The sequence below is a fragment of the Pristis pectinata genome, chromosome 1 (genome assembly GCF_009764475.1).
Source record: "Pristis pectinata isolate sPriPec2 chromosome 1, sPriPec2.1.pri, whole genome shotgun sequence".
Taxonomy (NCBI): Eukaryota; Metazoa; Chordata; class Chondrichthyes; order Rhinopristiformes; family Pristidae; genus Pristis; species Pristis pectinata.
The window spans coordinates 137122135-137141158 of record NC_067405.1 but is presented as its reverse complement, the minus strand read 5'-3'; positions in this window follow the sequence as shown (position 1 = coordinate 137141158).

Below are 19024 nucleotides of genomic sequence, written 5' to 3'. Positions count from 1 at the left end.
TCTTCCTTGGTCTTTTAGACTCTTCTGTTTCTATGCTACCTGCATCACTCAAAGCCAGCAGTTTAAGGTTGATTTATAAGAAGTGGGAATCACATTGTGTGGGTTACTGGTGCACAGCTTTTGGGTTTCCATCCATAGGCCAAGTAACCGCAATTTTGCACTGTGTGCTCAGTGAAAGTGCCACTCTCCACTGAGTACACGGAAAAGGCCTTCTGTTAGGTAACGATCCCTCTTCAGAAACATTACATTTGGGAGTTCTGTTGGAGTGCTGACATTGTAGGTCTAGTCCAATTGGAAGGGGGAGTCAACACTGAGGGAGGATGCAACAAATTGCACTACTACATGAATTAATTTGAAGAATGGGCCCATAATTGGCAGATGAATTTCAACACCTTTAAAAAATCGATTACATTTTTGGAGGAAAGGTAAGGAGCTTTTTTATTTCTTGTGGATGGAGTAGAAAAGCAAAGGCATCTGGAAACACAAATACACAAATCACTAAAAGTTACCACAGACATCAATAGAGGTATAACAAAGTCAAACCAAGCACTAGGGGTTACTTCAAAAAGGATAGTACTGAAAAATATCCTAAAGGTGTATTGAACTTAGGTAGTTCAGATTACCATGTTATACAAAAAGGATACATGGGCACTGGAGGGAGTGTAGAAAGATTTACAAGGGTGATTAGAAGGGTACAAGGTTGTACTCATCGAGAAAGGATGAATAGTCTCCATCTATTTTCTCTTAGAACAGAATTGAGCAGTGAACAAATGAAGGTGATTAAAATTATGAAATGCTACAAAATTACCATGGCTTCTACGTGCATTAAAGAACAAAATAAAAGATCTTTAATTTGAGATAGTCAACAAGAAGCTAATGAGAAATACCAGAAGAAATCTGCCCAGAAGATGAGATTGTTTGCAAACATTAGGAAAAGCATAACACTGCAGTCTGTTCACAAATCCCAGCATGGTACAAACCCTCAGGTTATTTTTTTTTCACAAATCAGTATGTAGAACTATATGAATTTGTCAATGTGTTGATAGCTCTGCGTTGAATTTCTTAAAGCTAATCAAGAATTGGAAAGGTTATTAATTGGAGAATTCAGAGACCTTTGCATTTTGAGGAGAGTGCAGTGGACATGAATTGGAATCCTATTACTTTCAATAGGTTGAGGAAGGTCAATCTACTGATAATGTTTGAAAAGCAATTAAAGGGAAATTTGTAAAGATACTCCAGGTTGAAAGATTTTCCTTGTTAGAGGTCATTACAATAATAAGCCTATTTTGAGCCCATCATCTTCTTCAGCTGATCTTGCACTAGAAAGTAATTGATTGCTGTCAGTTAAATTTCTAGTATTCTTCCCAATATAATTCCAGAAACAGCTGGCCAGATTATGTTCAACCAGACCCCACCACCCAGAATCACTGCCTGCTGTTGCGGCACACCCATTGGTATTGGTATTGGTATTGGTTTATTATTGTGACTTGTACCCAGGTACAGTGAAAAACTTGTCTTGCATACCAATCATACAGGTCAATTCATTACACAGTGCAGTTACATTGAGTTAGTACAGAGTGCATTGAGGTAGTACAGGTTAAAAACAATAACAGTACAGAGTAAAGAGTCACAGCTACAAAGAAAGTGCAGTACAATAAGGTGCAAGGTCACAACAAGGTAGATCCTGAGGTCAGAGTCCATCTCATCGTATAAGGGGAACCGTTCAATAGTCTTATCACAGTGGGATAGAAGCTGTCTTTAAGTCTGGTGGTACGTGCCCTCAGGCTCTTGTATCTTCTACCTGATGGAAGAGGAGAGAAGAGAGAATGACTCGGGTGGGTGGGGTCTTTGATAATGCTGGCTGTTTCGCCAAGGCAGCAAGAGGTAAAGACAGAGTCCAAGGAGGGGAGGCTAGGTTCCATGACACGCTGGGCTGTGTCCACCCATGCCTATTGGGTCATGTGTAGAAGGCCAATGTTACTGACCTTCAGTTCAATGGTGAGGTCCAACTGGTGACTGGATCAGGCTGTCTGTGTGCAGGGGCCCTATTCACACAAACACCTCGAGACCCTTTGCCTTCTTTCGAAGCCTTCATTGAATTTAACAGCTTTTGCATGACTCTGACATCCAAAGACATTTAAAAATCATTACATTTGAAATCCATAATGGAAAAAAGGAAAAAATCATTACATTTTGAAAAAGTAAATTTATAACACACAAAAAGGCACAGAAATAATTAAAAACACCAAACTCATTCAGAAGAGCTAAAAATAACTTCCCCTTTGCCTCCTGACCTGCAGCTCTAGAATCCTAGCCGAAATAAAATGGAGTCTTAGGTCTTGGGCATGGTCTGGCCTGGTGCAGGATCTAAGGAATGCTAAGGAATCCCAGCAGGACTGTGCTCTTTTGCTGGACTCCATTCTCTAGCAGGTACTTAAATTAATCTGGTAAAGAAATATGAATCAAGTAATTCTCTTGCTTCTTCATGCATTAACAAAATACCACTTTATGTCACCGTAAGTTGTGTGCCTGTCACTTTCTGCTCTGTAGTGTGCCCCTCACCCGGTGTCCTATGAGAACATGGAACATAGAACATAGATAAGTACAGCACAGGAACAGGCCCTTCGGCCCACCATGTCTGCACCAACCACAATCCAATCTATCTAATCCCATCTGCCTGCACATGGTCCATATCCCTCTATTCCCTGCTTGTTCATGTGTCTTTCTAAATGTATCATGTGTCATATCTGCTTCCAACACCTCCCCCGGCAGCATGTTCCAGTCAGCTACCACTCTCTGTGTAAAAAAATTTACCTTGCACATCTCCTTTAAACTTTCCTCCTCTCACCTTAGACCTTTGCCCTCTGGTGTGTGAAATTTCCACCCTGGGACGAAGACTCTGACCACCTACCCTATCTCTGCCTCTCATAATTTTATAAACTTCTATCAGGCTCCAACACTCTAAAGAAAACAATCCAAGTCTGTCCTACCTCTCCTTATAGCTCATATTCAATAATCCAGGCAACAACCTGGTGAACCTCTTCTGCACCTTCTCTAAAGCCTCCACATCCTTCCTTCAATGAGGCAAGCAGAACTGCACGCAGTACTCCAAATGTGGCCTAACTGAAGTTTTATACAGCTGCAACATGACTTCCCGACTTTTATACTCAGTGCCCCGACCAATGAAGGCAAGCATGCCGTACATCTTCTTTACCATCCTACACACAATTTTTTTGCCACTTTCAACAAGCTATGGACTTGCACCCCAAGATCCCTTTGTACATTGTTCTAATAATCCTTCTTATAAGTCAGGGTGGCATTCACAACTAAGCTGCTCCTGCCACTTGGTCTGAATAATCTGGGTTAATGAGAATCTCCATCAGTCTGTGTATTGGAAGCGACCTCATTCTGGTGATAGTAATGAATAGTGTCTGGTGATAGTAATTAATGTAGGCAGCTTCTGTTTTAATGGGTTCAAATATGGTGACAGCTGGGAAAAGTGAAAGAGGGAAAAGACTGTGTCATGGCTTTCCAGGATGTCCCAAAGCACTTCAGTATCTGGACAATGGAAGGTAATCACTTGTAATTAAGGAAAAGCGAAACCATTTTGGGGCCAGATGTATAGCAGTGATACCGCTGCCCCCAGAAGGAAATCTGGAGCTCTGCTGGGCTAGGGACCTTCACATGCTGCTCAAAGGCTACCTGATTTGGTTTTCACTCCTCACCTTCCCACTTCAACTCCCCCTACTCCACCTCCACCTCCACCTTCAGCCCAAAGTGTGAGTGCACCTGACCACCAGCATTTTAAAACCTGTAGTACCTCCGCTGAAGAAATGACCCAGTTGGGGTGCAAGTCACAGCTTCCTGGAAGTGTTGATGCAGGTGGATAGGGTAGTGAAAAGGATATTTAGCATGCTTACCTTCATAGGCTGAGGCACCGAGTATAAAAGTTGGGACTTGTTGAACCCGTAAAAAAAATTGGTCAGACCGCACTACAGGAAGGATGTAGTAGTAATAGAGAGAGTGCAGAAGAGATTCACCAAGGTGTTGGCCTGGACTGGAGGGCTGTAGTTATAAGGAGCGACTGGATGGACTGGGTTTATTCTCACCGGAACATCGGAGGCTGAGGGATGACCTGATAGACATTTATAAAATTATAAGGGGCATTATCCTATTTATGCCCCTTATAATTTTAAAAATAGTCAATCTTTTTCCCAGGGTAGGGGAGTCTGGAACTAGAGGGCACAGGTTTAAGGTGAGAGGGGAGAAATTTAAAGGAGATCTGAGGGGTAGGTTTTTCACACAGAGGCTGGAACAAGATGCAAGAGGAGATTATGGAGGCAGGTCACTAAGGACACTGGCGTCTGCACTTAGTGACTTCCTTGGTAACCTGCTGCCAGGAGCGATGGGCTCCAGCCCTGGAGAGCCATGGTTCCTGCCACAAAGGGAGTGCCTCTTGTAGGCCTTACCCTCCTGGAAGCTCTGTCCTAGCCACTTCCTGTAGATCCTGCAGTGCAGGCTGATGCCTGTGCCCATTCTGCCTGCCCTGGGGGCTGAAGGGAAAGCGGATGAAGTCTCCTCTCCTTGAGTATGGGTTTGGACAACTTCCCTAATGCAGCAGTGAGCAACAAGCTGAAACACAGCAGAGGTGAGCAGCCTTGGAATGACTCTGAGGCTCAGAAGCTGAGGCTGACCACGGTCCTGATGTCCATGAGGAAAAGAATCATATCATATGTGTGGGATTGTCATAGAGTCATACAGCTTGGACAAATGACCTTTGGCTCACCATGTCCACACCAACCATCAAGCACCCATCTACACTAATCCCACACTAGAGTTTCTTTTTTCCCCAGCAGACAATTGTCAAATATTAGAGGACATAACTTTTTAATACATCTTCAATGTGTGCCAGACATTCTTTGATAGAGTTTAATATAGTTCACAGTACCCATAAATCAAAAGGTAAGCTAGCTCGTTTTTATCAACATATAAATCCTATATATGACAGATGTAAATCGAATGTGGCTTCTTTGACACATATGTTTTGGTCCTGTCCTCTTTTGGAAAAATATTGGAAAGATATTTTTAACATTATTTCAAATGTATTGAAGATTGATTTACAACCTCATCCTATCACTGCAATTTTTGGTTTACCAAGAATAGAATCTGGCCATCTATCTGCCTCCACTAACCATATGATTGCCTTTGTTACATTAATGGCCAAACGATCCATTTTGCTTAAGTGGAAGGATCCAATACCCCCTACTACTTTTCAATGGTTCTCTCAAACTATATCATGTTTAAACTTGGAAAAAATTAGGAGTGGCACTGTTGATCCTTCGCTTAAATTTAAGGAAGTTTGGAGTCCATTTACTCAATATTTTCACATGATATAGATCCCCTTGTAATAACCTTTCAATTTAGAGGAACAGAGTTGACGACATAATATTGCTCTGTTTCTATTGATAAATTTTAGTCCAGTTTTCTTTTCTGTTTTTTTTTGTTTTTTTAAAAAATTTTTTTCTTTAGCTTAGTTTGGTTTGATATATTGTTTATAATTTTCCTTATTGTTTTGGGGATTTTTTTCTTTCTTTTATATTTTATAATAAATCTTTTTCTTTTATATTATATTCATTCACTAACAGATCGTTGGATCTACAGATATTTTTTATACTTTATTGTTCTTTATGATTATCCATGTCATGATTGTTCTCCTGATCTCTTTGTATTACATGTATAAGCATTGATATATTAATCTGTATTAATTTGAAAACTAATAAAAAGATTGAAAAAGAAAAGAGGACATAACTTTTAGGTGAAAGGGGGAAAGTTTAAAGGAGATGTGTGGGGCAAGTTGTTTACACAGAGAGTGGTGGGTGTCTGGAACGCGCCGCCAGGGGAAATGGTGGAAGCAAACAAGATATTGGTACTTAAGAGGCATTTAGATGAGCACATGAATGTGCAGGGAATGGAGGGATATGGATCATGTGCAGGCAGATAGGTTTTGTTTAATTTGGCATCATGGTCGGCACAGACATGGTGGGCCGAAGGGCCTGTTCCTGTGCTGTACTGTTCTATGTTCTCTGTTCTAAGTACACTAATCCCATTGTATTCTCCCCACATTCCCCTCAAGTTCCCCTACACTCTCCCTCTGAGCATCTACCGCTCACCTACACACTAGGGGCAATTTACTATGGCCAGTTGACCTACCAACCCTCCCTTCTCTGGAATGTGGAAGGAAACTGGAGCTTGCGGAGGAAGCTCAGGCAGTCACTGGGAGTGTGTGCAAACTCCACATAGACAAAACCCGAGGTCAGGTTTGAACCCAGGTTGGTGGAGCTGTGAGGCAGCAACTCTGTTGAGCTGCCCTGTATTTAAATCGTAGGAGGTCGCAGATCTCAGTGAGGACAAAGAATGCAGTTTGAGTGCAGGCTTTCTAAAAAGCATGATTCCGTGGGGAAACAGGATGCATAAAGAAGAACTAGTATTTCTAAGGCCAGTGAGGTTGAAAATCTCACTGCAGATGAATTTTGTGTGTGGATGTCATTTGGGGCAGTTTTATGCTTGTATACTCATGCAAGAGAGAACAAAACTCTCCCGGAAAAACACTAAAGCACCCACAAATCTACACAAAATTGCTCTAACGAAAACAGAAATGCTGGTAAAACTCAGCCAGTCAAGCAGCATCTGTGGAAAATCAGTCAACGTTTCAGGTCTACTGCCCTTCCTCAGAACTGCCTTTCTGACTGGTTTCTCTTCCCACAGATGCTGCTTGACTGGCTGAGTTCTCCCACCATTTCTGTTTTTGTTTCAGATTCTAACATCTCCAGATGTATTTGTTTCCCACAAAGTTGCCCCACTTCAGTTCAATCCAATTTTAAATAGCATAACGCTGTTTTCTACGTGAATCTGTGCAAATTAATTATTTTGCTTTTGTATTAAATTTCTTATTGCTTTGAGAGGCATTTGAAACACAATATTTCCTTAACTAATAGAAGTCCAAAATAATAAAAATGGATTTAATTTAATCAGTCCCTTTGAAACTGAGCTCCTGGCTGTTGTCAGCTCTTGTCAGCTTACCTTGGGCTATGTCTGAATGTCTTTTGGGCATTCATCAGTTGTTACAAATTGGCAAGCATCTAAGTGCAATCACAGTGAAGACAGCAGAGCTAGTGGAAACCCCAGAGCTGGTGAGGTGGAGAGAGTAGCCAACAAAGGAAAGGAAATGGAGAAAGGCACAGAGAGGGAAAAAAGAGATGAAGGCAGATCTGGTGAATAAAATTTACAGCACAAAATCAGGGTATTCATCCCAGTTGGTTTATGCCAATGCTTAAACACATACAAGGTTGAAGAGGGTTATCAGGTTTGTACATTCTCCCATAAAACACATGATTTTCAGGCACTAACTGACCCATTAAGCTGCCAAAATGGTGGACAGGAAGCACACACCTATTTCTTCTCAGAAGTTTGCAACCATCATGTTGGGATTAGCAGGAGATGGAGTACAAGGAAAAAGTGAGGAGAAAAAAGGAAATTCAGGGGAACAAGCTCATGAAAGGAGGTGAGGAGATGGAGATGGTCATCAAGAAAAATCATATGAAGATCTTATTAGTTTATTTTAATAACGACAAGAAAGCCAGACTGAGAAACAATAGAATTGTTTTTTTAATTAATCCAGCAACTGAACAACATTTCAATATATCTGATCAAAAGATACAACAGAGAAGGTTTATTATTTCCATAAGCCCCTGGGGTTTACGACAATATCAAGTGATCCAATTGAAGAAATGTTTAAATTAATCTGAGAGCTATGTTTTGTACAACACAACTTGTTTAGCTTTGAAAATCATTTTCAGTCTGCTTTTGATGTCCTAATAAAGTGCTGTGATGCAAGAAGGAAGCACCTATTTAGTGTGTCATTGGAAGGCTTTAGACAGTAATAAGAAACCATGACTTAGAGCTCTCAGTCACAATACATGCACAAATGATGAGCAAGAAACATAGCCTCACTGAACTTATCGACCTGCGGTCCAGGTCTCAAGGACGCAAAGGCCTTCTGCAAATGGTCCTTGTGCCCCAGTGCCAGTGGAACTTACCTGGATATCCACATGGAAATCTTGGTGTCTGGCACTGGTATGGGTTCAAGGCATCAGAGGTCTCTTCCTCCCTGCCCTGTCTTGTCAGCTGATCCCCCGCCAAAGCACTCGTGAACTCCTCATGAAACCTTCCACAGGCTTCCCAACTCTTAGGCTGGGGAATTCATTCCAGTTCAACTTGCGACAAGCACAACAACCCCCATTCAACTGAAAGCTCAGTGAGGCCCCGAGAAGATATAGAGCCACCCAGCTCAAAAACATTTGACAATTATTTATTTAAGTTTGTTTTATGTTTTACTTGTTCTATTATGTGTAAGTGTGTTAAGTATTAAAAAATAATCAGTGTTTTAATTTTATTTTGCTGATTCCAGATATTAGTATGGGTACCTGATGGCTGGCATGGTGGGCCAACAGATTTGTTTCTGCATTGTATGATTCTATGATTTTAGGTTCCAAGTGTTGATACAGATGGTACTTGATGCGTACATAGAACATATAGAACATTACAGCACAGTACAGGCCCTTCGGCCCACAATGTTGTGCCGACATTTTATCCTGCTCTAAGATCTATCTAACCCTTCCCTCCCACATAGTCCTCTGTTTCTCTATCATTCATCTGGCTATCTAAGAGTCTCTTAAATGTCCCTAATGTATCTGCCTCCACAACCTCTGCCGGCAGTGCGTTCCACGCACCCACCACTCTCTGTGTAAAGAACTTACCCCTGACATCCCCCTTACACCTTCCTCCAGTCACCTTAAAATTATGCCCCCTCGTGTTAGCTATTTTTGCCCTGGGGAAAAAGTCTCTTGACTGTCCGCTTGATCTATGCCTCTTATCATCTCGTACACCTCTATCAAGTCACCTCTCATCCTCCTTCTCTCCAAAGAGAAAATCCTTAGCTCACTCAACCATGCTGTCCAATCCAGGCAGCATCCTGGTAAATCTCCTCCTTGGCATGGATATAGTGGTTCAAAGAGTCATCCAGCACAAAAACAGTCTGATGGAACTGCAGAAAGTGGTACACACCACCCAGTCCATCACAAGCTTATCACTTCAGACTTAAAAGGGACCTGAGGGGCAATTTCTTCACGCAGAATGTGGTCCGTATATGGAACGAGATGCCAGAGAATGTGGTTGAAGCAGGTAGAATAACAGCATTTAAAAGACATTTGGATAAGTACATGGATAGGAGGAGTTTAGAGGGATATGGGTCAAATGCGGACAAGTGGGACTAGCTTGGTGGGCACCATGGTTATCATGGATGAGTTGGGCTGAAAAAAATAAGGGGTTATGTGGGAGGGAAGGGTTAGATAGATCTTAGAGCAGGATAAAATGTCGGCACAACATTGTGGGCCAAAGGGCCTGTACTGTGCTGTAGTGTTCTATGATCTATGTTCCATGCTGTATTACTCTATGACTCCATGACATCCTTCCATCCAGTCCATCTTCAAGATGTGTTGCTTCAGGTTGGCTAATATATCGTCAATTGTCAAGGCCATTCCCTTTTCTCTCTTCCCCCTTCTGGGAAAAGACACAGGAGCTTGAAAGCCCAGATGACCAGACTCAAGAACAGCTCCTTCCTCACAGCTATCAGATTTCTGCATCGATCACCTCTTTCACATCCCCTTCCCGATGGTACTGCCACATTTTCGGATTCTTAATTCTACCTCTTTCATTATTGTCACTTTAGCATTTCTCTCTTCACTACCTCAGATTGCACGACAATCTTCGCACCATTCTGTTGTTTTGCGCTTGTCGCTGTATCGATTGTTGTGTTTGTTATTACCACGTATACTGTTTACTATGTGAGTTTCACGCGAGCAAAGAATTTCATTGCACCCTGGTGTTTATGGCAATAAGCTAATCTGAACCTGAAGCTGAATCTGAATCTGAATCTGAACTGTGGCAGCTGGTGATCCCAATGGTGGAGAGCCCACACGCTCTTCATTTGCCCCAGGCTTCACTGCTCGAGCTACTGCATGAAGTGGAGTTGTTTGCAAGCAGCAACTAGATCTCAGTTGGTGGAAACAAGTCCATGCCCACAAATGTGCTGTCAGTCAGCTTTTGCCACAGTTTCTAAATGATCATCAAGACATTTAAAAACAATATAAATAACTTAATTAATTAAAAAAGACAAAAATTTTGTTTTAGAAAATTAGTTAAAGTACATTGGTTCTGTAAGTTAATTCATATGGGGGAAATAAAGAAAAAGAAGCAAAAAACGTAACTTTTACTACCTTTTTAATGAAAGTTAGTGACCCATTCTGGACTAGGTATACAGAAAGGCCTGGCTGGCCTGCAGTTGAGGGGCCACGGTGTGAAGAGCATCAGGAACCTGGACTCAGCGAACCTGGACTCAGCGGTGAGTCCAGCAGCAGAGCGAGAGGTCAGATGCACCAGTAGCCAAGTTCCTGCCCTGTTTACTACTCTGTGCTGCAATGTGCAGAAGTGATGAACACAGTGAGGATGAGACTGGGATTCTCTTCCAGATTTTCTGGCCAAAGGTAAGTAGAATCTGACAGAAATAACCCAATTTATGCGGCAGCTGATTGCTCCCTTTCACTTGAATGGATCTCTGCACTATCAGTGACATGCTGGAGACCTTCCTGCACTGACACAGCCCCCACACAGTAAACTCCACCTGTTTTGTAAGGCCAGCATTTACCCCTGAACTGAGTGGGCCTCACTCAGACAGCTGGGAAGAGGTGGCTGGGGCTGGTGTCAGGTATAAGACTAGTCAGAATTTTACAACAACCCAGGGTTTCCATGGTCATCATGACTGACAGTAACTTTTCATTTCAGATTTATTTAATTACATGAATTTAAGTTGGTTAACTCCTGTACTGGGATTTGAACACAAGTCTGCAGATCTATACCCCAAACCTCCAGATACTAGTCTGCAACTTAACCATGGTGCTACCATTCCTGATATCGGTGGGCTGAAAAATTCTTGGTCTAATAACTAACAAACAGAGTGAACGGGACTAAATTCTAGTTGCTCGCCCATACACAGGAAGACACTGAAACTAATGTTTCTGTCACTGCCCTGCACTGAATTTTAAATGGAGGAAACAAAAGTGAATAGGAACAAGCCTAGGGCTAGGTAGAGAATTTACAAAGAAATATCGGAAGAAAAACACAGTAATAAATAGATGGGGAGGAGGTTGGGTTAAATATTCTCTATTTTTTTCATCTTTTATAGCTAGGTTTTGAAGATTATATACCTCAATTCTCACACCTTGCTGAGCAGGTCAGTAAGTGGCAGCTTTCAGACCTCTTAAGATTGCATCAGCCCACTCTCTGCCAGCAATGCAATATTCAGTGCCCAGCAGTGACATCGCACCTCATCAGAAGCAGCTTGAAAATAGGGGGACTCAATCTAGTTCAAGCACCTATCTAATTCTGGAGCACGTGTAACTCCAGTTTAGACCCTCCATTCACAGGTAGACAGCAAAGTGACAAGAGGAGATTTGCTTGCTTTTTGTGGCAGTGGCAGTTTACATTTTCCAGTGAGGAAGAAGCAGATCAATTTTCATTCACCATTTAATTTGCTGTTAAGTGGAGTGTGTGTGGAATGCCAACCCGCTGAATGTAGGGTTGTGTGATAAAGAGGACTGTGGCAGCAGCTGCTCTTCCACATAATGCAAATAAGTAGTTTCTACTGTCTCTGCGAATGATGAAAAACCTTATAAAGGGCTGTCTGCGGAAGGGATTAGAAATGTATCTTTGCCGAGGGAAATTTTAAAAGTGCAACAACATATTGCATTAACAAAACATTTATTAATGTTGGAAAACATGCTGAGACTTTTTACACAAGGGAAAGGAATAAATTATATCTAAAGGATATTGGTACAGACACTCCGAGGGAGATAGGGGAGGCAACTGTGTGCTGGCCGGAAGATAGTTTCAGAGAGGCTTTAAGGAGAGTGAAGTGCAGAGATAGAGAGGTTGGACAGAGGGCTCCAAAGTCAGAGAACCATAGAGTTATACAGCACGGAAAACAGGCTCTTTGGCCCAACTCATCCTTTGTAATCAAGGTGACTCCCTGAGCTAGTCCATTTGCCTGTGTTTGGCCTAAATGCCTCGAAACCTTTCCTATCAATGAACCTGTCCAAATCTCTTTTAAACATTGTAATTTACCCGCCTCTACCCACTTCCTCTGGCAGCTTGGTCCATATACCCAGCACCAAAAACTTACCATCTAGGTCCCCTTTAAATCTTTCCCCTCTCAGCACAAACATACAGTATGCCCTCTACGTTTAGACTCCCCTACCCTGGACAAAAGACTGTGTCCATCACCTTATCTGGGACCCTCACGAGAGTATCTTATCTATCTTATAAACCTCTGTAAGGTCATCCTACAGTCTTAGCTTCAGGGGAAACCTATCCTGTCTCTCCTCATAACGCAAGCCCTTCAGTCCCAGCAACATCCTTGTGAATCTTTCTGCACTCTCTCTAGCGTAGTCACATCCTTTGCACCTTCTCTAGCTGATCACATAGGATATGATTCAAGAGAAAGAAGAGCAAAGTGGAATAAGTTGCTCGGTCTTTATTAAAGCTCTTTATTACACTTAAAAGGGTTATTAGAAGAATTCCCATCTGGCCAAGAATACCTTCTATCATCCATAAATCTGAGCTCATCCACACTTTGCTGCATAAGTCCTATTTATCCATCATTCTAGTGCCTGCTAACTTAATATCAGTTGCCATCCTTTCAACAGTTCATTCCTTCGGTAGAGTGGAGGTTAGCGTAACGCTATTGCAGCGCCAGTGACCTGGGTTCAATTCCGGCTGCTGTCTGTAAGGAGTTTGCACGTTCTCCCCATGTCTGCATGGGTTTCCTCCGGGTGCTCCGATTTCCTCCCACATTCCAAAGACGTACTGGTTAGGAAGCTGTGGGCATGCTGTGTTGGCGCTGGAAGTATGGCGACACTTGCGGGCTGCCCCCGGCACATTCTACGCAAAGATGCATTTCACTGTGTGTTTTGATGTACATTGTGACTAATAAAGAAAGAAATCTTATCTTTTCTTATTTTTCCATGACCTTGCCCCACTATTTCTCTGCAGCCTCCTCAAGCCCCAACATCCTCTTGGATTCCTGACTCTGCTGCATGTTGGGATTTCCATTGCTTGCAGCTGCCTAGTCCTTAAATTCAGAATTCCCTCCCTGAACTTCCCTGTTTGTCAGACCCTCTTTAATTAACTCTGTCTTCTCCTTATGTTGGTCAGTGCCATACCTTGTTCAATAATCCCCTGTGAAACTTCTAAAGGCAGCGTATAAGTGAAAGTTCTTCTTGTTGATTGAAGAACGCTGGAGGCAATCAAAAAGTCTGAAGGATTTGTTATTGTGTTGGAGGATTTGAAGACAAGATTTAAAAGGCAGTGTTTTAGGATGTGGTTTGCAAGCCAAATGCATCCCAGAAAAATGGAACTTTGTGCTGAGTTTGGGATAATTGGAGTTTACGGGGAAGGAACATATCTGGATTATCTGGGTTTCACATGTTTGATATCGGTTCTCATCTTGCATTTGAATACTTGGTATGTTTACACTTCAAGCAGAATCTTTAATAAATACACAGAGGAACATTGAAATAGGAGGAGTAGGCCATTCGGCCCTTCAGGCCTGCTTTACCATTCAGTGAATCATGGATGATCACACATCTCACTACCATATTCTCTCTTTTATCCCAGACCCCACAATGCGTCTAAAAATGCATCGATCTCCTTCTAAACAATATTCGGTGACTTGGTATCTACAGCTCTCTGCAACAGTGAATTCCACAGGTTCACCATACTCTGAGTAAAGAAATCTCTCCCCATTTCAGTCCCAAATCTCTTGTCCTGTAACCTAAGGCTGTGATCACTTGTCTAGAAACTCCAGCCAGGGAAACATCTTCCCCACACCCAGTGTGCCTAGCCCAGCTTCAGTAGGTCATCCCTTTTAGACTCTGGCGAGTACAATCCAAGTCGATCTGAATCTCTCCTCGTACAGCAGTCCTGCCATCTCAGAAATAAGTCTGGTGAACCTTCGCTATACACCCTCTATGGAAGTATATCCCCCCATAGGTAGGAACTTGAAAACCACACACAATACTCGAAGTATGGTGTCACCAATTGTAGCAAGACATTCTTGCTCCAGAAATCAAATCCTCTTGCTACGAAGTTCAACTTCCCATTTGCAGTCTTAAGGAGGTAAACTGAACTCTGATGAGGACTCGCGAGGTTTGTCACAAATTTTAGAGCTAGTCCAGAATTCTAGAATCACTTCAGCTTACCTGGACCCCAAAAAATTAACTCCACTTTGCGAGGTGGCCTCTGGATATGGTGAGAGTATCCACATCCTCCTCAAAGGGCATTCATTGGTTTAGAATTTGTATATTCAGCCTATTGTCTGCCTATCACCATCCCATGCCAAGGTCTGCACAGGTCTGCACCTGTGTCAGCCACATGTGGGCATAGTATGCCCCAAATGGGGTGCACAGGCTGTGGCATCGCCTGCCTGGCAAAGGGCTCAGCAATCCTTCCTGAATTGGCCATGGCATTCGTGGTACACTGTGACATTCGTTCCAACTACCTCTTTTTCTTGTTTTTCTTGTAAGCAATCTGGAGCTTGAACAGTGGCAGACTTTGGGTAAAGCGAACTTGATACTATAGTTTGGCAGTAAAGTAGGCCAACTATTAATCTACCTCTACCCTATCAGTCAGAGAAAATTTTTGCCATCAGCATCCTCTCCCTACCATCTATATATGGATCTGGGCAGCAGAAGGGGAGGAGCCAACAGCTTTTTTTTATAGAAGCAGTTTCTGATTGGCTAAGTGTGTGGCAACTCAGCCAATAAAAGGAAGGTAGCTCAAACAGAGCAGCTATTTTGGAGTGGTTGTTGTGGAAGTGGGCTAGTGTAAGAGTGGGGGAAGCTGAGGCTTTGGTGAGAAGAGGGTGCAATGAAGTGACCTTGGTGAGGGGAGTGTGACAGCTCTTTAAAAAGGCTTCAGTGAGAGGGCACAGGTAAGGTCTTTATTTGTTGTCTGTAAATCCTCCATCGTTGATTCAGTTTAGGCAGGATGGTAGTTCGGGCAGTGGAATGCTCTTCTTGTAATATGTGGGAAGTTGGAACCTCAGTCTCCCTGATGACTACATCTGCAGGAAGTGCACCCAGCTGCAGCTCCTGACTGACCAAGTCAAGGAACTGGAGCTGGATGTACTCAGGACCACCTGGAGGCTGAAAACCAAAATAGATGGGTCTCACCCAGGGTACAGGATGCAGATAGATGGGGTAACTGCAGGAGAAGTAAGCAGTCAAGTGCAGGGTTCCCCTGTGGCCATTCCCCTCAGCAACAAGTACACCCCTTTGGAAACTGCTGGGGGATGACCTATCAGGTCACACCAGCAGCAGCAGCCAGGTCAGTGGCACTGAGACTGACTCTGAGGCTCAGCAGGGAGGAGTAAAGTTGGGCAGTGCAATAGTGATAGGAGACTCAATAGTTAGGGGGACAGACAGGAGATTCTGTCTCTGCAACAGAGATGCAAGGATGGTGTGTTGCCTCCCAGATGCTCTGGTCGAGGATGTCTCAGAGTGGCTGTGGAATATTCTCAAGGGGGAGGGTGAGCAGCAGAGGTTGTGGCGCACATTGGCACCAATGACATAAGTAGAAAGGGGGATGAGGTCCTGCACAGTGAGTATAGGGAGTTGGGGAAAGAGCCGAAGAGCAGGACCTTGAAGGTAGTAATCTCTGGATTATTCCTGATACCATGTGCTAGTCAGGGCAGGAATAGGATGACAGAACAGTTGAATGAGTGGCTTAGGATCTAGTGTAGGGGGCAGGGTTTCAGGTTCTTGGATCATTGGAAACCTCTTCTGGGCAGGGATGACCTGTACAAGAGGGACGGGTTGCACCTCAACTGGAGGGGGACCAATATCCTGGCTGGGAGGTTTGCTGGTGCTATCTTGGAGGGTTTAAACTAGTTTGGCGGGGGGATAGGAACCAGAGCACTGGGTCAGAAAGTGGAGGGATTGAGGAAGGTAGAAGTCAGGGCTAGTATAAACAGGCAGGAGCAAAGTAATAGACATGATGGGATGGAGAGTTTGAAGTGTGTGTATATTAATGCTAGGAGTATTATGGGGAAGGGTGATGAACTTGGAGCATGAATCAGTACATGGAACTCTGATATTGTGGCCATTATAGAGACTTGGTTGAGAGGCAACAGGAATGAGTGCTTAATGTTCAAGGGTTTCAATATTTTAGAAAAATAGAGGTAGAATAGGCAGGTGGGGGGAGGGGTGAAAGAGTTGCACTACTAATCACAGACAATATCACAGCTACAGTCAGAAGGGACATAATGGAGGGCTCATCCACTGAGTCTGAGTAGAATTCAAGGAAGGTGGCAATCACTCTGATGGGAATATACTACAGACCCCACCCCTGCCCGCCCCTTCCCCCCCATAGCCACCAGGATATTGAGGGACAGATGTGCAGACCGATTAGGGAAAAGTGTAAAAACAACAGGGTTGTTGACGTGGGGGATTTCAATATCCCTAATATAGACTGGGACCTCCTTAGTGCAAGAGGATTAGATGGGGCAGAATTTATTAGGTGTATCCAGGAGGGTTTCTTTAAATCAATATGTAGATAGTCTAACAAGAGGAGGGGCCTTACTGGGTAATGAGCCTGGCCAGGTGACTGACCTTTCAGTGGGAGAACAGTTAGGAACAGAGACCACAACTCCTTAAGTTTTAAGATAGCTATAGAGAAGGATAAGTATGGACCTTGCGGGAGAGTACTAGATTGGAGCAGGGCAAAACATGGGAGCATTAGGCAGGAACTAGGGAGAGTTTAATTGGGAAGAGCTGTTTCTGGATGTCCACAACTGACATGTGGAGGGTGTTTAAAGACCAACTGCACAGAGTACAGGACATGTGTGTTCCAGTAAGAAGGAAGGACAAGGATGGCAGGATAAAGAAACCTTGGATGTCAAGAGGTGGTGAATTTATCAAGAAGGAAATGTATATAAAGCTTGGGAAGCTAGGATCAAACAGCCCTTCAGGATTATAAAGAAGCCAGAAAAGAACTCAAGAAGGGAATTAAGAAAGCTGGGAGGGGCCATGAAGAGTCCTTGGCAAGTAGGATTAAAGATCCCAAGGCATTCTATACATCAAGAGCAAGAGGATAACTAAGGAGTGGGTAGGACCACTTGAGGATAAAGGAAGGAACATGTGCTTGGAAGTGGAGAAGGTGGGTGAGGTCCTTAATGTGCACTTTCCATCAGTATTTACCAAGGAGAAGGACGTGGAGGATAGGGAGATCTGTGTGGAGCGTGCTAATATGCTAGGGCATTTCGAGATAAAGGAGGAGGTAGTGTCAGGTCTCTTAAAGAGCATTAAGGTGGACAAGTCCCCAGGGTCTGATGGGATATACCCCAAGTTATTGAGAGAGGTAAGAGATAAGGTTGCTGGCGCCTTGACAAATATCTGTGTGCCCTCTCTAACAACAGCTGATGTCCTGGAGGACTGGCGAGTAGCTAATGTTGTTCCATTATTCAAGAAAGGAAACAGGGATAATCCTGGTAACTATAGACCAGTGAGTCACATGTCAGTGGTGGGGAAGTTACTGGAGAGGATACTTAGGGATAAGGTTTGAGCATTTGGAAAACCATGTCCTAATTAGGGACAGTCAGCATGGCTTTGTGCAGGGCAAGTCATGCCTTACTAACTTGATTGAGTTTTTTGACAAGGTGATGAGGGTGATTGATGAAGGTAGAGCTGTGGATGTTAGTAAGGCGTTTGACAAGGTCCTTCATGGGAGGCTCATCTGGAAGATTAAGATGCATGGGATCCACTGTGAATTGGCTGTTTGGATTCAGAATTGGCTTGCTCATAGAAGACAGAGGGTCGTGATCAATGGGACTTACTCTAGCTGGAGGTCTGTGACAAGTGGTGTTCTGCAGGGATCTGTACTGGGACCTCTGCTGTTTGTGATTGTGCATAAATGACCTGGATGAAAGTGTAGATGGGTAGATTAGTAAATTTGTAGATGATACAAAGATTGGTGCTGTGGATAGTGTAGAAGACTGCCAAAGGATACAGCAGGATATAGATCAGTTGCAGATATGGGCGGAGAAATGGCAGATGGAGTTTAACCTGGCCAAATGTGAGGTGTTGCACATTGGGAGATCAAATGTAAAGAGACAGTACACTGTTAATGGCAAGAACCTTAAGTGTTGATGAGCTGAGGGATGTTGGGGTCCAAGTTCATAGCTCCTTGAAGGCGGCTACACAGATTGATAGGGTGGTAAAGAAGGCATATGGCGTGCTTGCCTTTATCAGTCAAGGCACTGAGTTCAAGAGTCAGGAAGTTATGCTGCAGCTTTATAAAACTTTAGTTGGGCCATGTCTGGAGTATTGCATTTGGTTCTGGTTGGCCCACTACAGGAAGGGTGTGGAGGCTTTGGAGAGGGTGCAGGAGAGGTTTACTCAGATGCTGCCTGGATTAGATGGCATGTGCCAAAAGGAGATGTTGGACAGACTTGGATTGTTCTCTCCAGAGTGGAGGCTGAGGGGAGATCTGATAGAGGTTTATATGATTGAGAATCATTGATAGACAGCCAGTGTCTTTTTCCCAGGGTTGAAATGTCTAATACCAGAGGACATACATTTAAGTTGAGAGGGGGTTAAGTTTTTTAAACTGTGGGTGGGTGTCTGGAATGCACTGCCTGGGGTGGTGGTGGAGACAAATATGGGGGCATTCAAGAGGCTCTTAGGTACATGAATGTGTGGGAAATGTAAAGGATATGAATATTAGGTGGAAGGGATTAGTTTTAATTGGGCATTTAATTACTAATTTAATTAGATTGGCACAAGGTTGTAGGCTGAAGGGCCTGTTCTATGTTCTGTAAACATTACAGCCAGCAACAATCTCCAAAGCCTCCACA